We start from the raw sequence: 25,848 nt of genomic DNA on the forward strand, positions 1-25,848 counted from the left end.
AAAAAAAAAAAAAAAAAAAAAAAAAAAAAAAAAATGATAATGGCTACTCCTTGCCACTGATCAGAGGGAGGACTCTATTAGCTAGGTCTGAGGTTCCCCATTTTGTGGATCAGAACAGCTTAAACATCTTGCTGACTGTGAAGGTGGGGAAGGACATGAAGAGAAACAGATATTGCTCTCCGCACCCCAGAGAAAATGTTAAAAATCATTATTAACTTTAGGGCATGGTTTAGGATAGAGGAGACTCCCTTATACCCTAAAATATGTTTCTAACCTGCTTGTTATTGCCTGAAGTCTATTTAATGAGGGAGATAGCCTTTTATTCCACAATTAGAAATGAAAGACCTCAGATGCAATGTAAAATGAGTTAGAGCAAATGAATTTTTAAGTAAAAGGTAAACAATAATGATAATTTCTTCCTCTCTCCTTCTCTCTCTTTCTCTCTCTCCTTATGCAACCAACGGTTTGGTCATCTACACCTTATCTTTCAGGCATGATCTTCATTACTTCAAGTATGCAAATGTGAAACAGATAAGGGCCTTGCCTTGCAGAGTTTATCTGATAAGGGATAGTGTTAAAAAGTCAGCAAGTCCTGGGTATGTGAAACTGAGTACCAAGAGGAGACTGGATATCGTGAAATCAAACTTCTCAAATTCCACAAATTGGCCTCAGGTACAGTCTATTTTTGAAACAGACAGAAATGGAGTTTAAAGACATTCCACATTTGATGGATGCATGAGCTTTTAGAAGTGCTCTAACTTTTCCTGTCAGTTGAAAATTACCATCCTGGGAGCTGAGACTGACATTTCTGCAGAACAATCCTCTTTCTCCCTCAGCCCCCAATACTTTTTTTTGAAATAGCGTCTTCTTCTGTTGCCCAGGCTGCAATGTTGTGGCTCCATCACAGCTCACTGTAGCCTTGACCTCCTGTGCTCAAGCGATCCTCCTGCCTCAGCTTCCTGAGTAAGCTGGGACTACAGGCATGCGCCACCACCCCTGGCTTTTTTTTTTTTTTTTTCCTTTTTTTTTTTTTCTGTAGAGACAGGGTCCCACTATGCTGCCCAAGCTGGTCTCAAATGCCTGGGCTCAAGTGATCCTCCCACCTGGGCCTCCCAGAGTGTTAGGATTACAGAGGTGAGCCACTGCACCCAGCCTGAACACCGTTGTTTTTGAACAGTGCCTGACACATAGTAGGCATTTGGTAAATACTTGTGGAATGGATTCGTGAATGATGTACTTTTATCCTAAATGGATTCTTAATACTTTGTGACCTGTCTTAATTTTTTTTTTTGAGACGGAGTCTCTGTCACCCAGGCTGGAGTGCAGTGGCGCGGTCTTGGCTCACTGCAAGCTCTGCCTCCTGGGTTCACGCCATTCTCCTGCCTCAGCCTCCCGAGTAGCTGGGATTACAGGCGCCCACCACCATGCCCGGTTAATTTTTTGTATTTTCGGTAGAGACGGGGTTTCACCGTGTTCAGCGTGGTCTCGATCTCCTGACCTCATGATCCTCCCGCCTCGACCTCCCAAAGTGCTGGGATTACAGGCGTGAGCCACCACGCCCGGCCTGTGACCTGTCTTTTTATGGTTCAACAATGTACTAGGAGCGTTATCATGTCATTTTAGAATTCTATTTTAAAACTTTATATTTTGGAAATTTTCAAGAAACACAGAAGTAGAGAATATAGTATAAGGCCAAGCGCGGTGGCTCATGCTTGTAATCTTAGCACTTTGGGAGGCTGAGGTGGATGGATCACCTGAGGTCAAGAGTTCCAGACCAGCCTGGCTAACATGGTGAAACCCCATCTCTACCAAAAATACAAAAATTAGCTAGGCATGATGGCGCATGCCTGTAATCTCACTACTTGGGAGGCAGAGGTTGCAGTGAGGCCAGATGGCATCACTACACTCCAGCCTGTGCAACAGAGCTAGACTCTGTCTTAAAAAAAAAAAAAAAAAAAAGGCCAGACCTGGCGCAGTGTCTCATTCCTGTAATCCCAGCACTTTGGGAGGCCAAGGCAGGCGGATCACCTGAGGTCAGGAGTTCAAGACCAGCCTGGCCAACATAGTGAATCCCGTCTCTACTAAAAATACAAAAAAACTGGCTGGGCTTGGTGTTGGGCGCCTGTAATCCCAGCTACTCAGGAGGCTGAGGCAGGGAGAATTGCTTGAACCGGGAGGTGGAGGTTGCAGTGAGCCGAGTTGTGCCACTATACTCCAGCTTCGGCAACAGAGCCAGACTCCATCTCAAAAAAAAAAAAAAAAAAAAAAAAAATTGCCAGGCTCAGTGGCACAGTGGCTCACACCTGTAATCCCAACACTTTGGGAGGCAGAGGTAGGCTGATCACCTGAGCTCAGGAGTTCGAGACCAGCCCAGCCAACATGGTGAAACCCTGTCTCTACTAAAACTACAAAAATTAGCCCGGCGTGGTGGCGTGCACCTGTAATCTTAGTTACTTGGGAGGCTGAGGCAGGAAAACTGCTTGAGCCTGAGAGGCAGAGGTTGTAGTGAGCCAAGATTGTGCCACTGCACTCCAGCCTGGGTGACAAAGTGAGACTCCATCTCAAAATAAATAAATAAATAAATAAATAAATAAATAAATAAATAAATAAATAACAAATTAAAAAAATAAAAGAATACAGTATCAAGAAGCCCTTATACAAAAAGAAAAATAAATAAGCAAAACAAACAAACAAAAAAACCTAAGAAGCCCTCGTATGCCCATTCACAACTTCAGCAACTTTTAACATTTTGCCAGATGGAAAGTGTTCTGTCTCTTTAACCTCCCTTTTCTTCCCACATGCCATACATTTTCACCCCTAAGCATTTTCTGTGCATGTGTGTGTGTGTGTGTGTGTGTGTGTGTGTGTTGTATGTTTTTGTGACAGGGTCTTGCTCTGTCTGTCACCCAGGCTGTAGTACAGTTGCAGAATCATAGCTTACTGCAGCCCCGAACTCTTGGGCTCAAGCAATCTTCCTGTCTCGGCCTCCGAAGTAGTTGGGACTACAGGCACACCACCAACCCGGCTAATTTTTATTTTTATTTTGTAGAGACTGGGTCTTGCCCAGGCTTGTCTTGAACTCCTGGCCTCAAGAGGCCTCTGCCTCGGCCTCCAGAAACATTGAGATTAAAGGTGTGAGCCATTCTGCCCAGCCTCACACATAAGCATTTTAGAATGAATCTCTAGTAAACTTTTTTTCATAACTACAGTGCTTTTATCATGTTTAGTAAAATTAATACTGCATTTTCTTCAAATCGTCTAAACCCAGTCTTATACAAATTTCCCCAATTGTCTCAAAAATGTATTTTTATAATTGGTTTGTTCACATGAGGGCCTTAATACAGGCAGATCATTGCAATTTAATGCAGGTAACAGACAGTGGTGTAGGGGATGAGAATGAAACTAATTTTTATCAACTGCTAAGTACTGGCTTTTTTACAGTCACTATACTTGTGTTTTATATATGCATGATCTCATTTAATCCTCAGAAGGTCACTGTTAAATAGTTAGTGCTGAGCTTACATTACCCAAGCGATAGGTTCCATCGCTTGGCAGGTGTCAGTCCAATGACTGCAACCAGGGAGGATTTAACAAATGTATTTGATTACTTGCAACAAGTAAAGAGAACATTGGAGTAGTTCCCAAAGCAGTGCCTCCTGGAACAAAGGTGAAAGAGGGACCTTTATTGTGCTGTTCAGCTGAGTCATTGTATATAAAAGTGGGATAAAGTCAGGGCAGGTGCAGCCCTTGATCATGTTTCTTGATATATCACATATGCAGAAAATGACGACTAGGCTTCCGTCTTGGTTTTAGTATGGTAATGTGGAAAGTTCAAATAAAAAAAAGTTCATCTCCAACTCAGGCATCTCTGGATCCAATTGGTTTTTGTTTTGCAGGGGCTGGGGTTGCTCCTGGAAACTTTTTGAAACAACAAAAACTCAGAGTGCAACAGTTACAAATGGGTACTTTTTCTGCAGTGACCTGGGGATCCTGGGTTACACTTATCCCACAGATGAAGCTCAGAGAAATTAAGTATCCAGCCCAGGTCACTTAGAGATGAACAGATTGCTGATATTTAAAGCCAGATCTGTCTCATGCTGAAGTTTCTGTTCATAACTGCTCTGTTGTGCACGATAATAGAGAAAATAGTGAACTATTTCTCAGACTATAAATATTATAAAACAAATACTTCATGAAGAAAAACATTTTGACTTTATGAAAGTAATGTTGGAAGGAGTTATGCCACTTGCTATTTGTGAGTGTGGGGACCAAGGCTTTTCTTTTGGCCCTCTGAAGTTTCACTGAAAAAGCAACTCACAAAAGGCAAATTAGTTGCAGAAAAGGCATACAAATTTACTTAATGTGTATATACAGGAGGCTTCAGAATGAAGACTCAACCCCTCAATGAGTATAGAAGCTTGTATATCATCTTGAGGTTACAGAAAGAGTGGGGGCTAGGATCCTAGCAAAACAGGTTATGGAAGCAGGATGAAGAGGAATTCTGTTGAGGGGCAATAAATAATTTCTAGGGAGAATCCAATGTGTTTGAAAAACATACAGTGGTGTGGGACAAAGTCTGTTGGGCCCGCAGAGTGGACAATGGTTTTTGACAAAAATCTCTTCAGGTTTCTGGACAGACTTTAGTCTTCCTTTCTACTATATTGTTACTGGGGGTCCCAGTTACCCCTAAAGGGCCTCTTTTCTGTGTGGTGTCTAGAAACCAATACACAAAACCAAGTGTCAAGCAGTGCAGGCTTTGTCTAATGACCATGGAGTTGGAGAAGTGGGAGTATAGCTTGCAAATAACTTTCCAACCCCTGACAACTGGGAAGTCACAGATGTACTGTATCTTACTGAGCAAAGGGGCTGGGCATTAAGAGCAAGGGAAGGAATATTCCTGCTTTTTCTTGGGAAGGGATGAAGATTTTCTTGGAATCAAGGAACCTCTTCTTTTTTGTCCTTTTTCGGTCTCTTCCAGTCATTGTCATGGTGATTGTCAACAGTCATGGTGCACGTGTGAATGTCATTTAGCACGGAAATTGGATTAGAATGAAGCTAGGGGTTCTTCAGGGGATGAATAAGCTGCCTAAGAAGAAATCCATGATCACAGACATCCTGTTTCCTAAAAATAAGCAGAGTTAAGCTGAACAGGAATTTAGGTATATCACATACACCTTGCATTGGGCAACAAAAGCAGAATAGGGGTCCAGCTAAGTCTTGCAGGCATTGCAAGGGCAACAAATTCCCTTTTTAAATGTTCATGCCTCATTCTTCAGGGGTGCTGAAGGGCAAAGTCTATTTTCTGTAGCTTCTTTATGCTGAGTTTGGGCGTAGGTAAGCATCCTGTTAAAGGAGTGAAACTCTTCCCTGTCATTTTCAGATAGGTTTGATTCTCTCCTGGCTATAGGCTTAGCTGTTTGTACCCCTGAGTAGCCCAACATTGGAAGGTTTACGGCTTTTGGGCTTTTTGCAACAAACTTGGTGTCAGAGTTCAGAAGTCAGGGACCCAAAATTAAAATGGTTACTGCTGTGACAATTACTGAGACAATGGGGCTTCGTCATGGTCCCAGCCACCCTCATTAATCATTAGCTATCCTGCCTAGGATGGGTGAAGAGGGGTCTCCCTTTGTCTTGTCCAGTATGGCTATATTTTAATAACAGATTTCTAAGTTTTCTTCAACTTGGCCAGAGGTATTTATATAGAAGCAATATTCCTCTCTTCACATGGTACATGTGTCCCTGCCTCTGCTGTGAGTACATCTAGAGTCATTTGTTTTTTTAGCATTGAAGTAGGGAGTTCAAGTCTGTCTGTTGAGCATCCAGAGTATTGACTCTAGCTTTCTGTGGTTGTTGAATATGGATTGAGATGTTTTTAATGGATGTCTCTAGGTCACTTACTCCTAGACACCAGAAAATGCTTTGTTATAGGGAGTGCCCTATACCACTTCTACTAATAATTAGATTAGAGGTAGCTAAGGGCCCAAAGCGGAGTTGGTCTGGATCATATAGGTTCCTTTCTCCACAGCCTTGGATCTTGTGATATTTAAAGCAGTAGAAAGGAATACCCTAAGGTTAAATACTTTCCCTGAGGACCCTAGATGAGATGTATTGATGCAAACTCCCTTCTAACACTGAGAGATAGCAATAAAGAGGTTTATGCCACATAACCAAAGGTTTCCAGTTCCTTTTAAAGACATTGCAGGTCAGATGTGGTGGCTCATGCTTGTAATCCCAGCACTTTGGGAGGCCGAGGCAGGAGGATCACTTGAGCTCAGCAGTTCAAGATCAGCCTGGGCAACATAGTAAGACTCCATCTCTATTTTATGAAAGAAAAAGAGAGAGGAGAAAAAGAGAAGAGAAACAGGAAAAGAAAGAATGAAAAAGAAAGGAAGGAAGGAAGGAAGGAAGGAAGGAAGGAAGGAAGGAAGGAAGGAAGGAAAAAGAGAAAGAACAGCTGTTGCAGTGGTAAGCCCTTGTAACCAGGCATGGAAGTGGGAGGCATGTAACCCTATGGACTCCAGTTCTTTTTCAGGGTCCCATGCATCCTGGGGTCAAAATTTGAGGACATGCCATGAAAAATAATCATTAATGATTGTATTTGTGCTCCCGCTTTTGGTGGCACCTGCAGTGAACAATCACCACCTGGGCTTGTTCTCCTATGGGCTGGTTCTCTTATTTAAAGTCCAATAGCTTTAAAAATGACAGCACCATTCTGACCTGTTTGTTATCAGATGTTAACATGCCCCTTTCCTTCCAAATAGCTCCATGTGTGTAGCATAGAGTAGGCATACTTGGAATTTGTACATACACTGAAATTTTTCCTTCCCCATCTCCAGCAGCCAGGTTAATGCAGTAAGTTCTGCTTTTTGAGAACTTGAGAGCATCCAGTCGGGAGGACATGGGCCTCTATAACTTTGGTGAGACAGACAATAGCATAACCTGTCCTCCTCTGTCCCCCTTGCATACAGTTATTCTCTTCAGTCAACCATTCGGTTTCTGCATTTTCAATGGGCTGGTCTACTGGACTATACTTCTTCCATCACTTCTAGACAGTTGTAGAATAAATGCCCATCCTTAGATGGAAATAGGGTGGTAGGGTTCTAATTATTACACACCTTTAAAATTTTGGGGGGTTGTCAATAAGCATTACTTATAACTGGAGGGTCCTGCCTCGGGGATAGCCATTCTGCCTCCCCCTTTTTTTTAATGAGAGTTTGGGTATGGTGAGGAGTCCAGATAGTTAAGGGCTGCCCAAAGGTTAGCTTCTCTGTCTCCTTCAGGAGGAGGGCTGTAGCTGCCACTGACCCGAGGCAAGATGGTTTGCTTTTAGCAACCAGGTCCAATTGCTTAGAAAAGTAGACCACCACCTGAGGCAGAGGGGCTAGCGTCTAATGTCCTTAGGGATATTCCTTCTCCTCTCATGGACATAAGGATGGAAGGGTTTGCTTACAGCTGTTAGGGCTGATGCTGGGGCCGTCATAAGTTGGGTCTTAACCTCTTGGACTGCTTGATTGCATTCTACTATCCATTTAAAAAGGCCCAAGTCCTTTCCTTTTGATTGTTTATACAAAGGGTGGGCAATGAGGCCAAAATCAGGAGTGCAGAGGTGGCAGAACCAGGCCATTCCCAGGAACCCTCAGCGTTGCTTCTGGGTCCTTGGTGCTTATAGTTGGCATATTACCTCCCATCTGTCTTGGGACAAACGTTGTTCTCCTTCTAGGAGGGACCCCAAATAGGTAACCTGCTGCTGAGAAATCTGTGCTTTTCCCTGGGAGACCTTATAATTTCCCTTTCTGCTAAGAATTTGAGGACTAGCATGGTATTCTGATGTGAAGTTTGTTTGGAGGGGCTGGAAATAAGAATGTAGTCCATGTCCTGGAGGAGGGTTCCCTGTTCCAAGGTCAGGTCCTCCAGAACTCTGTCTAAGGCCTCTCCAAATATTGTGGGTGACTTCTTGAGCCCTCGGGCTGTGTTACAGTTAATCTTAGCTGCTGTTTTTTGCCTGTCTGGGAATCCTGCCACTCAAAAGCAAAGAGGAGCTGAGAGTCTGATCTGCAGGATACAGAAAAAGGCATTTTTTAGACATAGGACTGAGTACCGTGTCTAATTAGGGGGCAGCGTAGACAGCAGGGTGTAAGGTTTAGGAACCACTGGGTATATGTCTTCTGTGACCTTATTAATTGCCCTAAAACTTTGTACTAGTCAGTATTTTCAATTTGTCTTCTTAACAAGGAAGATGGGAGTATTGTAAGGGGATTGACAAAGCTTGAGTAGGTCTTGCTTAAATAAATTGTCTATGACAGGCTTAATTCCTAAAGTTCCTCCTGGTTCAAGGGGTATTGCCTCTCATTTGGGTAGGGACATCCTGGTTTCAGCTTGATAATCACAAGGGGCTAGTCCTGGCCCTTCCAACTTCCTGAGTTGTCCATACTTGAGGATCCATCTCAGGTAAGTCAGGTCCTCTGGCTGACCTGCCCTTCTCAGGAGGTAGGAAGGCCAGGGCCTATAGATGGCCCCTATTTTCAAGAATTTCAATTTTCAATTCCTTTCCTTTTAAGTATATGGTTACCCTCAGCTTGTACAACAAGTCTTATCCTAATAGTGAAACAGGACACTCAGGCAAAGAGGAAAGCATGTGACATCACTGACCCATCTAAATCACATTCTAATGGTTCCATAAAGAATTTGTTCTGTGATTTCCCTTCTACTCCCACAATAGTGCATTTATTTTTGCATAAACTTCCTTGCTGGGTATTCAAGACTGAGTGGACAGCCCCTGTTTCAACTAAGATTTTCTCCCCTCTTACTGTTAAGGTCAGCTGGGGCTCCTCCAGGGAGACTTGCAGGGCCGTGTGAGGAGCCTCCTGGCTCCTTTCAGCAGCCTTGCTCGGCTACTTGCACCATCTGCCTGGGCAGGGTAAGTCTTGCCACTCTTGCAACTTCCACTGATTTCACTGGAGACATTCCCCTTTCCAGTGACCCTCTTCCTTTGCATCTGGCACACTGCTTAGAGCCTAGCCTCCGAGATCTCCCTAGTCAGGGTTCCCAGTGACTTTAGGGGAGTTGCAGGGCCTTTTCTTGGTGGGCCCCATCTGGGTTTCCTACTGATTCAGGAGGGTGAGAGCCAAAATACTGGCTGTCTTCTTGGCCCTCTTGTCCTCTTTGGTATCAGCCTCTGCATCTCTGTTGTTGAACACCCAGAAGGCAAGCTCCACCAGCGTGTGGGAGAGAATTGTTGGCTCTGTCTAGTTATAGTTTTTGTAACTTTTTTCTAATATCAGGGGCACGGTGAGATATGAAATGGGATTATTAAGACAGCCACCCCTTCTGCCCCCTTTGAATGAATTGGGGTCAGTGCTGGTGTAGATAGGAAGACATTCCCTCAAATCTCACTATGAAGATAGATTGTCTCTCCTGGGGTCCTTTATTACTCTCCTTTAGCTAACTTCAGTTAGTAGATTTATTTCCTGTGGTCTCAATTTTTTTAATCCTAACATTCTACAGGGAGTGAGTCGTGCCCTTCCTGTCCCTGTCTCAGGGTCCCAAAGGCAACCAAGGTCTGATGCAGCCTCATTCCTTGGTCTTTTAAAAGGATGGCTTGCCTTGTCCCTGTGGGCTCCATCCACTTCCTCGCTAGCCTTTTTGAGAACAGAGCTTTGGGTTTTCCATTTTTTTGTTTTTGTTTTTGTTTTTTTCCTGCTGAGAGGTGAGAACAATGTTCAAAAGGGATTGGATACCTGCCTAGTTGGGGTCATGGGTCTGAAAATACCCTAAATGAGGTTTTGAAGCCCCTCAGGATCTCTTTCTAGTCATTTAGAATGAGGCTTCCAGTTATAAAGATCTGAAATTGTGAAGGGAACATGTACAGTAACCATCCCTCCTTCCCTATTGGAGACCTGCCGGAGGGGAGAGGTAAGATGACTCACCCTGGGTACTGTCCCAGCTGACTCCCTGAGAGGAGTCCAAGGATGATGAAAGAGGGTGTGTTGCCTGCAGGTAGGGGCTATTATTCCCATTTGGTAGATGAGGAGGCAGCTTAAAACCCTCCCTAACCACTTCCCTCTCCCCTGCCCCTTTTTATCCTTCTTCCATGCCTATGCTTAATTTTTCTCCATAACATTTAAGTCATCATCTGACATTATATATGTTACTTTTCCTTCTGTACCATTAGCATGCCAACTCCTTGAGAATGCACTTCCGTTGAGTTTTGCATACTGCTCTGTCCCTTTGCCTCTGTGGTTGAGCTCTGACATGCTTAGACAGAATGCTTTTTGGTGACACACTATTCAGAGACATGAGAATTAACATTCTCATGTTAATAGAAATAGAAATGCATTTAAAAAGACTGTGAAATGTAGCTCATACCTGTAATCCCAGCAGTTTGTGAGTCTGAGATGGGAGGATCGCTTAAGCCCAGAAGTTTAAGACCAGCCTGGGAAGACCCTGCCTACGAAAAGTAAAAAAAAAAAAAAAAAAAAAAAAATTTAGCTGAGCATGGTGGCTCATGCCTATAGTCCCAGTTACTATGGAGGCTGAGGTGGGAAGATCACTTGAGCCCTGCAGTTTGGAACTTCAGTGAGCTGTGATTGTGTCACTGCATTCCAGCCTGGGCAACAGAGGCTTGGTTTTTGAGACCCTGTGTCAAAAAACAAGGCCGGGCTTGGTGGCTCATGCCTGTAATTCCAGCACTTTGGGCTGGACTATTTGAGGCCAGGAGTTCAAGACCAATCTGGCCAACATGGTGAAACCCTGTCTTTACTAAAAATATAAAAAATTAGCCAGGGTTGGTGGCGCATGTTTGTAATCCCAGCTACTTAGGAGCCTGAGGCGCGAGAATCGCTTGCACCGGGGAGGCGGAGGTTTCAGTGAACCAAGATAGCGCCATTGCACTTCAGCCTGGGCAACAAGAGTGAAACTCTGTCTCAAAACTAAACTAAAATGTAATAAATGTTCATTAATCTGTACACTTGCTCCAATATTTCTCTTTATTTTGTCATATATAACGTATGTTTTGTTAAAAATAACATTTCAGATTGAAATTAATACGTGGACAGCAATTACTGCTTAATTGGGCTATTACTGTGAGGGAAACATGAGCCAGTATCTGCGACACACTGTAAATTGTAAAGTACCCTACAACTGTCACTAACTGCTGTCCAGAGAACTGCTTTTCCCCTTCAGTAATTTGCTTCCCCTTCTCCCCTGCTCCTTTCACTTCTCATTCCTCTTTCTCTCCCTCCTACTCCATCCTTCTCCTCCTTCCCCCTCCTCCCTCTCTCCTCTCCCTCCTCCACTCCTCACTTTTTCTCTGCTCTCTCCTCTTTCCCCCCACAAGTCCTCCTCGTCTCCTCCTCGTTCCCTCACTCTGTCATCTCCTCCCCTCTCTCTGTTCCTCTCCATCCCTGCTTGCCCATCCCGTCTCCTCCCTCCCCAGCTTTTTCCCTCCTCCCGCCTCTTCGACCTCATTTCTCAGTTGTCTCTCTCTCTATCTCTAGGCTTCGCTGTCCCCTTGTGGCCGATATGCATCACTGCATGTGCCGTGGGCCCGAGAAAGTCTCACCCTCTCAACCCCTGCCAATGCAGCGGCCTATAGATGGCAAGCTGAGGGCTGTGCACAGCAGGGAACCTCAAAAGCTGAAATGCACATGTTTTGCTCCTAGAAACGTTGACAGGCGTGGTGGCTCACGCCTGTAATCCCAGCATTTTGGGAGGCCGAGGTGGGCTGATCACGAGCTCGGGAGTTCAAGACCAGCCTGACCAGTATAAATACAAAAATTAGCCGGGCGTGATGGCGTGTGCCTGTACGTTTATATGAATACAAACTGAGCTTTGTTTCCATCCTCAGCCCCTTCCCGCTTAATGGCATATCCTTCAACTTAGTCAAACCAGGCTACTCCTGAGTCAATGGTCTTCATCCTAGTCAATTCAGGGCTTTACTAATTAATTTTGGGCTCCTCCTTTTCCTCAGATGGTATCTCAGTTTGGACATGAAGAGAAAACCGCTGCTGTGTCCACGCATGGAAAATAATTGCTGGCCCTCCCTGGTCGTCTGTCCACTAGGGTATCTCCCTCTGTGTTCTTGTGCCCTGGTTTCTGATTTCAGAACCACTAAAATCCTGGCTTCTTTCCTCAACATCCTGGAGAGGTATCCTCAGCCTCTGAACCCGTCAGCCACATTCACACCCAGAGGAAGCAGGAAGCATTCACAGCTTCCCCTATACCCTACAGCTCTGCCTTGGGTCCTCCCAAAGCTATATCCAAATAAGGTTACATTCTGAGGTACTAAGATTATGATTTCAACATATGAATTTTGGGGGACACAAAACTGAATCCATAAAAAGGTGGTTCAGGCCCTTTTAGAAAACATGTTCCGAAAGTGCACGTATCTATAAATTTTTAAAAACTAGAAGATGATTTTGAATTGAGCCTGTTATTAAGAGAGACTTCATTTAAAGACTGAAAATAAACATCTTCTACAAGAATGATTTATTTTGTGCATTCCTAAACAATGATCAGCATATGGTAGTTGCTGAAGTATGCCATTGTTTCTACAGGAAATCTAGACATTTTAGTTACTTGGGGATGGAAATGGGAAAGTCATTTTCTTTGGAAGAGTAACTAGGAAGGAACCCAAAATAAGGGTATTGTCAAGGATAGTTCACCAGATGGAGAAGGTCTTGTTAGTTTCTTTCTTAAAGCATCTCCCTTTACTGTCTGAGAAACTTGTCTTCCTATCTTCACCCATGGAGAAAGAAACTAAGTCAGTCCAGTGTTTCTTGCTGAATTCACCAGATCCCAGAAGTTCTGCTTCAGTTGTCTGTTAAGGAAGACCTCTATAGATTTAACTTGGTTGTGATACCCTCTTCTCTGGAAAGTCTCATCTCTGAGTTCTTTAGTTGAATATTGTGACTACCACACATGAGAGAAGGGAGGGGTATGAAAACCAAAGTTAGTGAGGAGTGGTAGGTGTGGGAGAACAGGGATGGGGCTCAGAAGGCCTAAATTCTGGTATGAACTGAATTCATACCCTGGAGTGTCAGATTGATTTATTGGCTTAAACAATAAAGAAGAGTTTTCTCAATTCATAAGACATTCTCAGGTAGGACATGGAGAGACTCTAGTAAGGTGGCATGCCACAGTCATTCTCCCTCCTCCTGGTGATCTTTTCTGTATTGTAGAGGCAGGAAAACAAAAAACTACATCTCTCAGGTTCTCAGGCAGTCATGATTTGGAAGAAAAATGTAGCTTAAACAAACTATATCTAGCAAATCAGATGTAGTCACATGGAATTTGGAGGATAGAAATGAGGCGAGGACTGCATTTCTGCAGTTTCAACTGTTGTTTGGTTCTCCTGTGTACTGTTGTTAGCAGAGTCTCCAGTGACCCATAATGGATTTTTAAGACTTGAGAGGCAGGCCATAAGGCAGCTGTTTTACTGGTGTTGATGCAGGTGCTGCATGGTTCTGGAGCTGGCAGCAGGCAGGAGTTTTCTGATGGTGGTGGTTTTCTTGGTTGTGGCAGTGATGCTGTAGTCCATGGTGGTGACACTGTAGTGATTTTAGAGGAGCCAGCAGCTCCCTCAGTGATCCAGTTCTGCAATGTGGCATTGGAAGTCAATCCGAAGGCTCAACATAGAAATGTTACAAAATTTCTTGTAAAAAATCTTTTCCTGATCTTGCAAGATGGCGGGTGAAAAAGTTGAGAAGCCAGATACTAAAGAGAAGAAACCTGAAGCCAAGAAGGCTGATGCTGGTGGCAAGGTGAAAAAGGGTAACCTCAAGGCTAAGAAGTCCAAGAAGGGGAAGCCCCATTGCAGCCGCAACCCTGTCCTTGTCAGAGGAATTGGCAGGTATTCCTGATCTGCCATGTATTCCAGAAAGGCCATGTAGAAGAGGAAGTACTCAGCTGCTAAATCCAAGGCTGAAAAGAAAAAGAAGGAGAAGGTTCTTGCAACTCTTACTAAACAGTTGGTAGTGACAAGAACGGCGGTACCCGGGTGGCTAAACTTCGCAAAATGCCTAGATATTATCCTACTGAAGATGTGCCTCGAAAGCTGTTGAGTCACGGCAAAAAACCCTTCAGTCAGCACGTGAGAAAACTGCAAGCCAGCATTACCCCCGGGACCATTCTGATCATCCTCACTGGACGCCACAGGGGCAAGAGGGTGGTTTTCCTGAAGCAGCTGGCTAGTGGCTTGTTACTTGTGACTGGACCTCTGGTCCTCAATCGAGTTCCTCTACGAAGAACACACCAGAAATTTGTCATTGCCGCCTCAATCAAAATCGATATCAGCAATGTAAAAATCCCAAAACGTCTTACTGATGCTTACTTCAAGAAGAAGAAGCTGCGGAAGCCCAGACACCAGGAAGGTGAGATCTTCGACACAGAAAAATAGAAATACAAGATTACAGAGCAGCGCAAGATTGATCAGAAAGCTGTGGACTCACAAATTTTACCAAAAATCAAAGCTGTTCCTCAGCTCCAGGGCTACCTGAGATCTGTGCTTTCCCTGAAGAATGGAATTTATCCTCACAAATTGGTGTTCTAAATGTCTTAAGAACCTCATTAAATAGCTAACTACAAAAAAAAAGAAAAAAGAACTTTTCCTGTTTAAACAATCTGAAGTGCGTTCGATTGTTTGCATTTTAACCCTGACAACACAGAGGGCAATTCCAATGTATCCTCATTAAAGACCCAGGTTCTTTCCATCTTTACATTTTGCAAGGTTAATGTAATGCATCAGCTTAGCTCCCTTCATGGTCACAAGATGGCTACGATTGTCTCTAGGATCATATCCAGGCATAGTAACATCCACCAGAGGAATTTGTTTGTTTTCATTTGTTTGTTAACTGTAGTATCCCTTGGGTCTAGAAAAGTGCTTCGCACACATTAGGCCAACAATAAATATTTGTTGAATGAATAAATGAATGGATGGATGGATCACTGATCTAGAACCACAAAAGAGCCAGTTTACTTTTCTGCTGACTGACCTACCCTCCCTGCAAAATGGAAAGAATGTTTTTTCTAAAGTAACATAAATATACACATACACAAAAGTTGAGTTTTCATATCCTAATACTTTGTTTCTAACAATGCAACTCAAACTCAATTAAGGAGAAGAAAAAAGGAATGTATCGTACTATTACAAGGATACACTGGGGACTGTGGAGCTCAAGCACAGAGCTCCAGCTGGGCCTCATCACAGCTGGGAAACTGAGCAGAGGGAGTGAAGATGACAAGCAGAGGAGTCAGCTGGAACTAGGGGACACCCCAAGTTCAGGTCTCCCACAGGCTGTGACCTTGGGCAACAGTATGTGTTGGAAGTTTCTGAATCTTTCTGCTTACTGACACCTGTGCTAACACCAGAATAAGAAAGAAATTCTGGAGATGCATCTGATGCCAAGGGGAACAGCTGCCTCTGTCTGCAAGAAAACACCTTCCTCTGGTGCAGAGGCCTGAACTCTTTTTTTCTTTATATTTTCTGCTACATTTTTGGATTTGCAGGTCCTCCCATGTCTTTCGTAACTGCTCTTGTAGTGCAGCCATAGATGAATGGACATGGCTATGTCCCGGTAAAACCTTATCTATGGGCGATGAAATTGGAATTTCATATAACGGATGTGGCACAGATGATTATTCTGCTTTTAATTTATATTCAGCCATCTAAAAATGTAAAAACAGCTGTAGGCAGTACCAAAACAGGTAGTAGGCCACATCTGGCCTGCAGGCATGTTTCCTGACCCTTGATCTACCCTAATGACTGTTGGATATTTGAGATGTTTTCTGAGGCCTGGTTTTTGAACTCTACAAAAAAAGTTTTTAAAAGTTTTTTGCTCAAAGAAAGGAAATCTAGTGAAGGAACTGACCTTTAGCTTATCATGGCCTGGTTTTTTTTTGTTAAAGTGCTTTATATTGAATATAAACCAACAAAAATCCTATTACTAAACCATCAAACTGTCCTACTGTTAAAATGCCACTCTTTCATAAGTGAATTACTACTGTTTTTATACTTGGGATATGGAATGTTTTATATACTTGATAATTATGTCTTAGAAAAGAAAACTTTTTGGCCGGGCGCTGTGGCTCATGCCTGTAATCCTAGCACTTTGGGAGGCTGAGATGGGTGGATCACTTAGGTCAGGAGTTTAAGACCAGCCTGGCCAACATGGTGAAACCCCGTCTTTACTAAAAATACAAAAATTAGCTTGGCGAGGTGGCGTTCACCTGTAATCCCAGCTACTCAGGAGGCTGAGGCGGAAGAATTGCTTGAACCCACGAGGTGGAGGCTGCAGTGAGCCAAGATTGTGCCACTGCACTCCAGCCTGGGCAACAGAGCGAGAAAAGAAAAGAAAAGAAAAGAAAACTTTTTAAAATGGAATATTTGTAATTTGTTGTTCCCCCTGATTTTATGCTATAAAACTTAGGCACTTCTATAAATACATATTAAATATAACCCTGTGTTATACTGGAGTTCTTATGATTAGAATCTGCATATTAGAAGGAATTAGTTCAAAGAGCAAACTCTAATGAGAAGACTCATTTATACATTCATTAAAACATTTTTGTTATTATCAATTTATTATTATTATTATTATTATTATTATTATTATTATTATTTTGAGATGGAGTCTCCCTCTGTTACCCAGGATGCAGAGCAATGGCACGATCTTGGCTCATTGTAGCCTCCACCTCCTGGGTTCAAGTGATTCTTGTGCCTCAGCCTCCTGAGTAGCTGGGACTATAGGTGCATGCCACCATGTCTGGCTAATTTTTGTATTTTTAGTAGAGATGGGGTTTTACCATGTTGGCCAGGTTGGTCTTGAACTCCTGACCTCAAGTTATCCACCCGCCTTGGCCTCCTGAAGTGCAGGGATTATAGGCATGCTACCGTCTGCATTAAAACATTTTCAGTAGATTTAATACTTTGATCATAATTGGGAGGTGTCGATCAAGTTGTCTTGTAAATCAAGTTGGCTTTTTGTTGTCAGATTCATTCTCCATCCTTCCTCTGCTCTGAGCATCCTCACCTTCTGGCTTCTGGGTAGGGTTAGCCAATGGGAGAACGACAAAAGGTTGGAATACAAGAGGAACTCTGAGGCCAGGATATTCTTTCTTTCTGCTTCCTGCAGCATTGCCTGCAATAGCTGCATCCATTTCAAGGTCTGAGATTCTCCCCTTGGAATTCTCGCTCCTGATGGGTCATTTCCTGTGGACCACTGTCACCCTTCTACCTCCCACTCTGGGCTCTAACATGGCCTCTTCCCGCTGCCCCTCCATCCTTAGGGGTGATAATAGCTTCTTGTTGTGGCTATTTTAATCTCTGGGTTACCCATCTGTGAATCCTTATCTTGGTAGCCAGTTCATTTTGCTCTTTGTGACGATGTCTTATAAGTTCAGCCTAGATCATCTGCTCCTTGCAGGAAGGTAAAGTGATCTCTTGTATGAAATCTTATCTCAAACAACAGGCTCCCTAACTCTTCAGTTTAAACTTTAATTTTCTCTTCTGTAAAATGAAACTACTGACACTATTAAAGTCTGCTGACCAAAGACCTCTAGGAACACACTTGTGGTCAAACAAAGCTAGGTTTATTAAACTTGCTACAGCAAGAGAGAATGAACACTGGTGGAATAGTAAGGCATCTAGGTAAGGGGGGAGGGGTGGGAGAAGCTTACTATTCTAGGGAGAGTGTAAGGGAATCAAATACCAGCTCTGGACTGGGTGTGGTCAGGAGGTGGAACAGTTCAGTAACTGAGTGTGAGTCACTTTTTTGAATTTCTATTTAGGAGGCAGGAGAAGAATTAAAGTGGGGCTGGGGATGTCACTGGTAAGAAATCATAGTCACTCTACTATCCTGGAAAAGGGGTATTTATTTTTTTTTATGGGTGTAGAGTGTCCTTATTTCTTTCCTGTGTCATATGTAATTATGGAGTGATCTTGTCTTCATCTTGTTCCACCTCAGGTAACACAACGGCCTTGTGTGATCATTGTTTATACGGTGCAACAACATAAACAAAAACAATTTTTTTGTGTGTCAGAATTGTGTATGTTCAATTGCCCTAGCTTTTAGTTTCTACATGTTGGGCAATTTTTTATGTTTTCAGCACCAACCTCACAGGCTTATTGTAAAGATGGAATATATTATATGTAAGCATATAAAAATTCAGAGAAATATTGTTGGCACGTAATAAATGCTTAATAAACATCAGTGCTATGGTTTGGATGTGGTTTGTTAGACCCCACCAAGTCTCATGCTGAAATGTGATCCTGATGTTGGAGGCAGGGCCTTGGGGGAGGTGTTTGGGTCATGGAGGCAGGTGCTTCATGAATAGTTTGGTGCTATTCTCACTGGAGGGAGTGAGTTCTGACTCTTCGTTCTCACAGCACTGGTTGTTAAAAAGAGCCTGGCGTCTCCTTTTCTTGCATTTTCTCTGTCTCACTATGCCATCTCCACATACTGGCTTCCCTTCACCTTCCACCATGAGTGGAAGCTTCCTGGGGCCCTCATCAGAAGCAGATGCTGGTACCATACTTCTTGTACATTCTGCAGAACCACGAGCCAAATACACCTCTTTGCTTTAAGATTACCCAGCCTCAGTTATTCCTTTATAGCAACACAAACAGGCTAAGACACTTAGTTTATTCTAAGTGTCATTACTGTTGAGAAAACTATAGACTAGACCTTGGTGGTACAATAGAGCCCCTTGTACTGGCTCACAGGAGCCAACTATGCACATCTCTTCCCAACGTAACATTCAGTGACTCTGTATCTGTAGTTTGAATCAGTCATGGTGAGAGAATTTGCAAGCACTACTTGCTAAGATAGCATCTTTCCCTCAAGAGCTGGTTGTTAAACATTTACCAGTATACCCATCTGGGAATGACCAAGACAGTAAGGAGTTCAACAAAAAACAAATGTAGGATTGAAATTTACTAATTTCTTAAAAAATAAATTTAAAAATATATTTACTTTGATGAGAGTGGGAAGAAATCTGAGTCAAGCTAAAATAAGATTATACCTGGAATGAAGTCCACATTAATATAACCTTTTTAAGGTAGTATTGCGTTTACTCTTTTTTTTTTTTTGAGACGGAGTCTCACTCTGTCACCCAGGCTGGAGTGCAGTGGCCAGATCTCAGCTCACTGCAACCTCTGCCTCCCAGGTTCAAGCGATTCTCCTGCCTCAGCCTCCCGAGTAGCTGGGATTACAGGCACGTGCCACCACACCCGGCTAATTTTTTTTTTTTTTTTTTGTATTTTTGGTAGAGATGGGATTTCGCCGTGTTAGCCAGGGTGGTCTCAATTTCCTGACCTCATGATCCGCCCACCTCAGTCTCCCAAAGTGCTGGCATTATAGGTGTGAGCCACCACACCCAGCTTTCTTTCTTTCTTTCTTTTTTTGAGACAGGGTCTTACTTGGTCACCCAGGTTAGAGTACAGTGGCACGATTTTGGCTCACTGCAATCTCGACCTCCTGGATTCAAGCAATCCTTCTACCTCAGCCTCCTGAGTAGCTAGAACTACAGGTGTGCACCACCATGCCCTACTAATATTTGTATTTTTTGTAAAGGTGGAGTTTTGCCATGTTGCCCAGGCTGTTCTCAAACTCCTGGGCTCAAGGGATCTGTGTGCCTTGGCGTTCCAAAGTGCTTGGATTACAGGTGTGAGCCACCACACTGAGCCTTGTATTGCGTTTACTACAGAGTATTATCTATTTATATATATCTGCTCAGCTTGGTTTTTTAGGGTGAGAAAGTAAAGTGCAGAAGATATCCTAATTAATTTACAAAACAATGGTGCATTATTAAATGAGATAATGATTTTTAGAATTTTGGAAAATTGTATTTTCTGCCATATATTTATCATGTACATGTTAATGATTCTAGTTACCTTATTACATGGTGTTTTATGAGAAGACTGTAATTATGAGATTAGTTTATACACTAAAACATGGGAGACAAATGAGCAAGGGGAAATAAAGCATTGTTATATTAGTTATGAATAGCAGCTAGTGATACCATTAGCTATAACACTTGTGTTATTATATAATGGAGTTGCTATAACACAGCTATAACTATAAGTCTCAGTTTTTAAACTCAATAAATGCCTTTTTTCCCTCAGGCAACATCTAATGCAGGTTTTCTGGTTGGTCTTACCAGCAATCACCAAGAGATCATTGAGTGGCTTTGGCTCTAGGATCATGGAGTTCTCCACTGGATTTTCAGCATTTGACCAACAGAAAGAGAAAGGAACACTCATGAGAAGTTTTCCTAAACCAAGACTTCTTCCCACATTTCATTGTCCGTATCTCAGCCACATGGCCACATCTAAGTACAAGGGAGGATGGGAAATGTAGATTAGCTGTGTTTCTGATGGGAAAAGAAACAGACCTTCATAATTTTTTTTTTTTTTTTTTTTTTTTACAGGATCTCGCTCTGTCACCCAGACTGGAGTGCAGTTGCACGATCTTGGCTTACTGCAATCTCCACCTCATGGGCTCAAGTGATTCTTGTGCCTCAGCCAGCCACCCAAGTAGCTGGGCTCACAGGCACACCTGGCTAATTTTTGAATTTTTTAGTAGAGGTGGGGTTTTATCATGTTGCCCTGTCTGGTCTTGAACTCCTGACCTCAAGTGATCCACCCGCCTTGGCACCCCAAAGTGCTGGGATTATAGGAGTGAGCCACCATGCTGGGCCCAGATTAGCTGCTATGTTAGAAACAATGCATTATAAATAACCAGACAGAAATCTGCTGTGCTGTGAATCACCATTAAATACCAATTAAAATGAGTGAATAAACTTCTATAAGTTAAAGTATTTCACTGAGTTTTTCATTCCAGTCGCTGATCTAAATCGGTGTTCATTTCCAGGTTTCTCCACAGCTGGATGCTGTCAATGTCTTGTCCAATTTTAGCTGAAACCTGGGATGATGACCATTTTTACTTTTTTTTATCCTCATTACAGAAAAATTCTAACAACTAAAATGATCAAATGTGTTTAATTGTTTGCTAACACCAAAATGTAAATTTATGGAAGAAATCAAGAAATGATAAGTGTAAATTTTACTATGCTCTATGCTGAATGAGGCTGGTGGTGTGAGCAAATGCATTTAAGAATGTCACCAAACTTTAGCTGTGAGTAGTGGCCCTGTAGTCCCATCTACTAGGAAACCTGAGGCAAGAGAATGGCTTGAACCCTGGAGGTTGAGGCTTCAGTGAGCTGTGTTGGAGCCACTGCATGGTAACAGAGAAAGAGAGAGAGGCCCTGTCTCTGAAAACAAAACAAAACAAACAAACACAAACAAACAAAAAAAAAGGTAAGAATTTCACCAAACTTTAGAGTGATACCAACATTTATTGAGAGCAATTGATGTGCCAAGCATTGTTCTAAGCATGTATAAACTCTTTTAGCGCACATTATGTAAATAAACTCACAACAATCCTGTGAGGTGGATATTATTGTTATCACAATTTTATAGATGAGAAAAGTATGTATTTCAACTTTCAGTCAACAGCAGATCACACTGGATTCTCTGGCAACACCAAATCTGGAATATCCTTTCATTCTGTAAGCTGCTGCAGATCCTCCTAAGCCCTCGGTTATTTATATTCTGAAACGCCCGTTCATTTCGTCGCCCACTGCTTCTGATTCCCAACGCACCCCTCACCCAAGCCCCCAATCTCTTTCCACGAATCCGTAGAATGACTACCTTAGCTTGTTAACAGTCGAATAACAGCACACAACCTACCAAAGCTACTATGATATCTACAGGTCAAACACAAACTTCTTCAATTCAGTGTTTATGGTCCTTAATTGCCAGCTGGAGCCTTTGGGCTTTGGACGGATTTTTCAGAATTAAGAAAGGGAAACCTTTCTCTAGTCCATAGCAAGGTGGGGGGAAACGGTGGGGCGGGGCGGCGCGGGGGGGACCTTAATTTTCAGTGAAAGATGCGTGTTTTATAGCAGTGGACCACTGTTTGGAATATCTTTTCCTAAGAGTTCAAAGCGGCGCCTGCATTTTTTGCGGAGATCGTCTATATGTAAATTCGAGGTCCCCAGACAAACCCCGCTGACTTTAGAAAATTGCGGTCTCTGGTTACCCAAGGCAGACTCTTTAAACAGCCAAACAAAACACAATGCCAGAATAACCCACTCACTCATGATGACAGGATTTCTTGTTCTTTTTAGGGTCAGTTTCAGATCCAGTGATCTGATTCTGAAGAATTGTCAGTGTATGAAATCAACTTTCTCATCAGCTGAGAACGGAGGCTACAGGGAGGCAGAAAAGATGCAGAAAAGATGCAGCACAAACAACCTGCCAGCCCTCGCGTGAATTCGTTAACGGAAACACTGGTTGTGACCTGCAGTCAACTTTGGAAACTAATTTAAAACTCACCTTGATTAGCGTTCCTTAATGAGTCGGGGGAGGAAGGATCCTCGTTATTCTCTCTTCACTACCTCCTCTCTACAACCCCATTCCAAAGCGACTGACCTTCAACAGAATGTATTTCTAAAAAGATAAAAACAACGAAACTCCCAAAACTTCCATATTTGGAATATACGGAGAAAACTAGGTAAGAAACGGAATGAAATATAAACAAGAAAAGGTGAAAATGAAGCAATTCGGAGGCAGAGAAAATCAGTGATTGGGTGGACAGCAATTATACCGAGAGGGAAGCAGCTAGGCATTATTTTGTGTCTGTTAATAGCTACCTGGTCTTCACCAGTACCAAAATTATTTTCATGAATCAGAATGACAGGTAAATAAAAAGCAGGTTCCCGGAGGCCTCGTGGCGCAACGGTAGCGCGTCTGACTCCAGATCAGAAGGTTGCGTGTTCAAATCACGTCGGGGTCAACGGTTTTTAGCTCCCTGGCTCAGATAACTGTATGGCGGGGAGTACATTACATATTACAGGGGGAAAAAGTTGCTTTGCCTGCTTCTCCTAGGCACTTGTATACTCAATTACTTTAGCCTCCTCAAAACGCCCCCATTCTCTTTTTTTAATAGGCAGATATACACAGGAATATGTTACGGTATTTTGGGGCTTATTTCTGGGTTTATAGAGACGTTTTCACTCTTTTATTGCAAACTTTCTGAATTATACTCTTCAGCAACTCATCCCTATTGTTAAACTCTCCTGGACTCCATTCTCACTCCCACGCCGGCGGCCTTATCTTTTCATCCATATCTGTCTCTCCAACCCTCGGAAGCTTAGCAGATCTTCGCAGAGACCTAGTCTGGTTTGAGTGGTTGATCTAAGCTTACCTGCTTCATATTTGGATCAGCTCTTCCAGGCTAAAGCGATTCCATAGAATTTCCTTGGATCTCTACGATTTCCTCAACCCTCCCTGCAAATCACGGAAGAAGTCACTTGATTTCCAGAGGCAGAAAACCTGAATGCAGTTACTTTCCCAAATTCTTACAGGGAATGAACCATTACATCAGAGAAGGCTAGATATTCCGTGAACTCCCTAATAGTAGTATCTGAAAATGTGCATGAATGTGCCGTTTTTTTCCCCACATGTGGCTCCAGACCCCCTACAGATTATGAATTAGCAAATTACAACACGGAAAAAAGGGAAAGTACGTTTATTTCTTCAGAAGTGTTTAAATTTCTATAACTTACAGTGACTTTAAAACATGACATTTGAAATATTAGCAGACGGTCTGTTATGTATTTACTGTACACATTCACACAATACATAGTGACAGATGTTACACCGGAGAAGTGTACCCAAAATAACCTTTTTCCTATTTCTTATTTACTGTTTTCTTAGTAGTAGTCTAAGCCTATAGCCATATTACGAACAGATTTCTGGTCTTGGAAAAAAAAAAAAAAAAAAAGAAGAGAAAACATAATTTTGCCATTTGGAAACTTGACACACTAGAAAAAAGGTGATTATTAATTATGAGACCACTTCCTAGGGTAGCAGAGTGGCGCAGCGGAAGCGTGCTGGGCCCATAATCCAGAGGTCGATGGATCGAAACCATTCTCTGCTAAAGAGCTTATTCTTTGTGGATTTGTTTTTCCCCCTTCCAAAATACATCTACCTCATAGGAATAGTAAACTGATATAGTTTTCATGACACCGTAAGGGAACTTACCTTGACTTGCATCTCTCTCAGAGATCTGCATCTCTGGCTGCAATACATTCCTATCCTAAATAGATTAAAAATAACAACAAAAGCAGTAGTTTTAGCTTTTATTGTTTGAGCGCTTAATAGATTATCATGCACTATTCCAAGTTCTGAATCATTTATTCTTCGCAATTATACGAAGTAAATACACGCTATTACTCTTACTTTACAAATGAGACAAATTGGGGTTTGTCTGCAAGTTGGGGTTTGCAGAGAGGTTAACTTGCCCAAAGTCATGCAGCTAGTAAATGGTAGAGCAAAGCTAAAGCTCTAAACCGTTTTGCATAATTACAAACACTAACATTTACAGCAAACTTCAGATGTAGTTTCAGCTATTCCTTTCGAGTTTTTTTGGTAGGACACAAACCCACCTGTTATTAAATGCCTAGTAAAATGAGAGGTACAATATGTGACATACAGTGACATGTCCAGATTTGAGCAGGCTGTAGGAGACACTTTTCCTCTTCTTATTTTTTTGTTTACTCAAACTAATACAGATGCATAAGGAGACATGTTTAAAGTAGGATGAAATCTACAGACTGTGCAAAGCTTCTGAACCTTTGGAGAGATGTTTAGACAACTGACGAAATGCATGGGGTTGAATTAATGATAAATGCCTAGAAGCTTAAGCAGTAAACAACAAGAAAAGACAATTATGTTCTAATGCTAGGGAAAAATAAAAATTACGAGGAAAGGAAAACTTAACAATGTATTTATTTGCTCACCTGCTGAACTATTTTTATAAAGTTATCATATTTTAAGCTACAAATATTAAAGTATCATGTATTGTGCTATAACCATATGAGAAGACATAGAAAGGGAGCATGTGTGTGTTGGGGGTCCTAGGGTGTGAAGAAGAAAATGAACCAGTTACTCCTTTTATATAAAGTCAACAAAAGGGCCATACAAACATATTATTTAGAGATATGTAGGTAAATAATTTTAAAATAAGCCATTTAAATAAAATGTTTAAAAAGTAAGCTTAACCACTCAGCCACGACTACAGGCGCCAAAGTTTTCTTAAACATTGTACATGTTATTAGATGTCACATATTGTACCTCTCGCTTTACCAGGAATTTAATAGCTGAGCTAATGTCCTGCCAACAATACTTGGAAGGAATCAACAAACTTCAAGTTCAGGCGCATATGTGGTAAGATGAGAATGTTCTTTGGGTGTTTTCTATAATGCAAATCAGGAATATGTTTCAATAGCTTTAAAAATTGCTGGAGGACAGGGAGCAGAGAAGAGACTGTTGATTTTTGTTTTAAATGATTCTTGTAATTATGTGTATATAAAAATGATAGAAAAGAACCCAAAATTGTTTGCTATCTAGAAATTTTCTGTTTGTGAATTATCAATCATAACTTTCACAGAATGACACAAGGTTTTCCCGGACGGACGTGGTGCTTCACACCTGTAATCTAGCACTTTGGGAGGGCGAGCCGGGCTGATCACTTGAGGTCAGGAGTTCCAGACCAGCCTGGCCAACATGGCGAAACCCCCTCTTTTAAAAATACAAAAATAATTAGCTGGGTGTCGTGGTGCACGCCTGTAATCCCAGCTACTCTGGAGGCTAAGGATAGGAGAGTCGCTTGAACCCAGGAAGCAGAGGTTCCGGTGAGCTGAGATCACGCCACTGCTCTGTAACCTGGGCGATGCAGTGATACATCTCAAAAAAAAAAAAAAAAAAAAAAAAAAAAAAAAAAAAAA

General features: G+C 42.3%; 2 non-coding genes and 1 pseudogene across 3 annotated transcripts; all 3 read left to right on the top strand.

Annotated features, from left to right (window-relative positions):
- Positions 1 to 13,674: 13,674 nt before the first annotated feature.
- LOC111541058 lies at positions 13,675 to 14,548 on the top strand (annotated as a pseudogene). Its single transcript, XR_002731186.1, has one exon. The product of XR_002731186.1 is annotated as a 60S ribosomal protein L6 pseudogene (transcript).
- An 8,233-nt stretch (positions 14,549 to 22,781) lies between these two features.
- TRNAW-CCA lies at positions 22,782 to 22,853 on the top strand. The gene has a single exon. It is a non-coding gene; the product is annotated as a tRNA-Trp (tRNA).
- Positions 22,854 to 23,927: 1,074 nt separating this feature from the next.
- TRNAM-CAU lies at positions 23,928 to 23,999 on the top strand. The gene has a single exon. It is a non-coding gene; the product is annotated as a tRNA-Met (tRNA).
- Positions 24,000 to 25,848: the final 1,849 nt, after the last annotated feature.

The sequence above is a fragment of the Piliocolobus tephrosceles genome, chromosome 5, assembly GCF_002776525.5.
Source record: "Piliocolobus tephrosceles isolate RC106 chromosome 5, ASM277652v3, whole genome shotgun sequence".
Lineage (NCBI taxonomy): Eukaryota > Metazoa > Chordata > Mammalia > Primates > Cercopithecidae > Piliocolobus > Piliocolobus tephrosceles.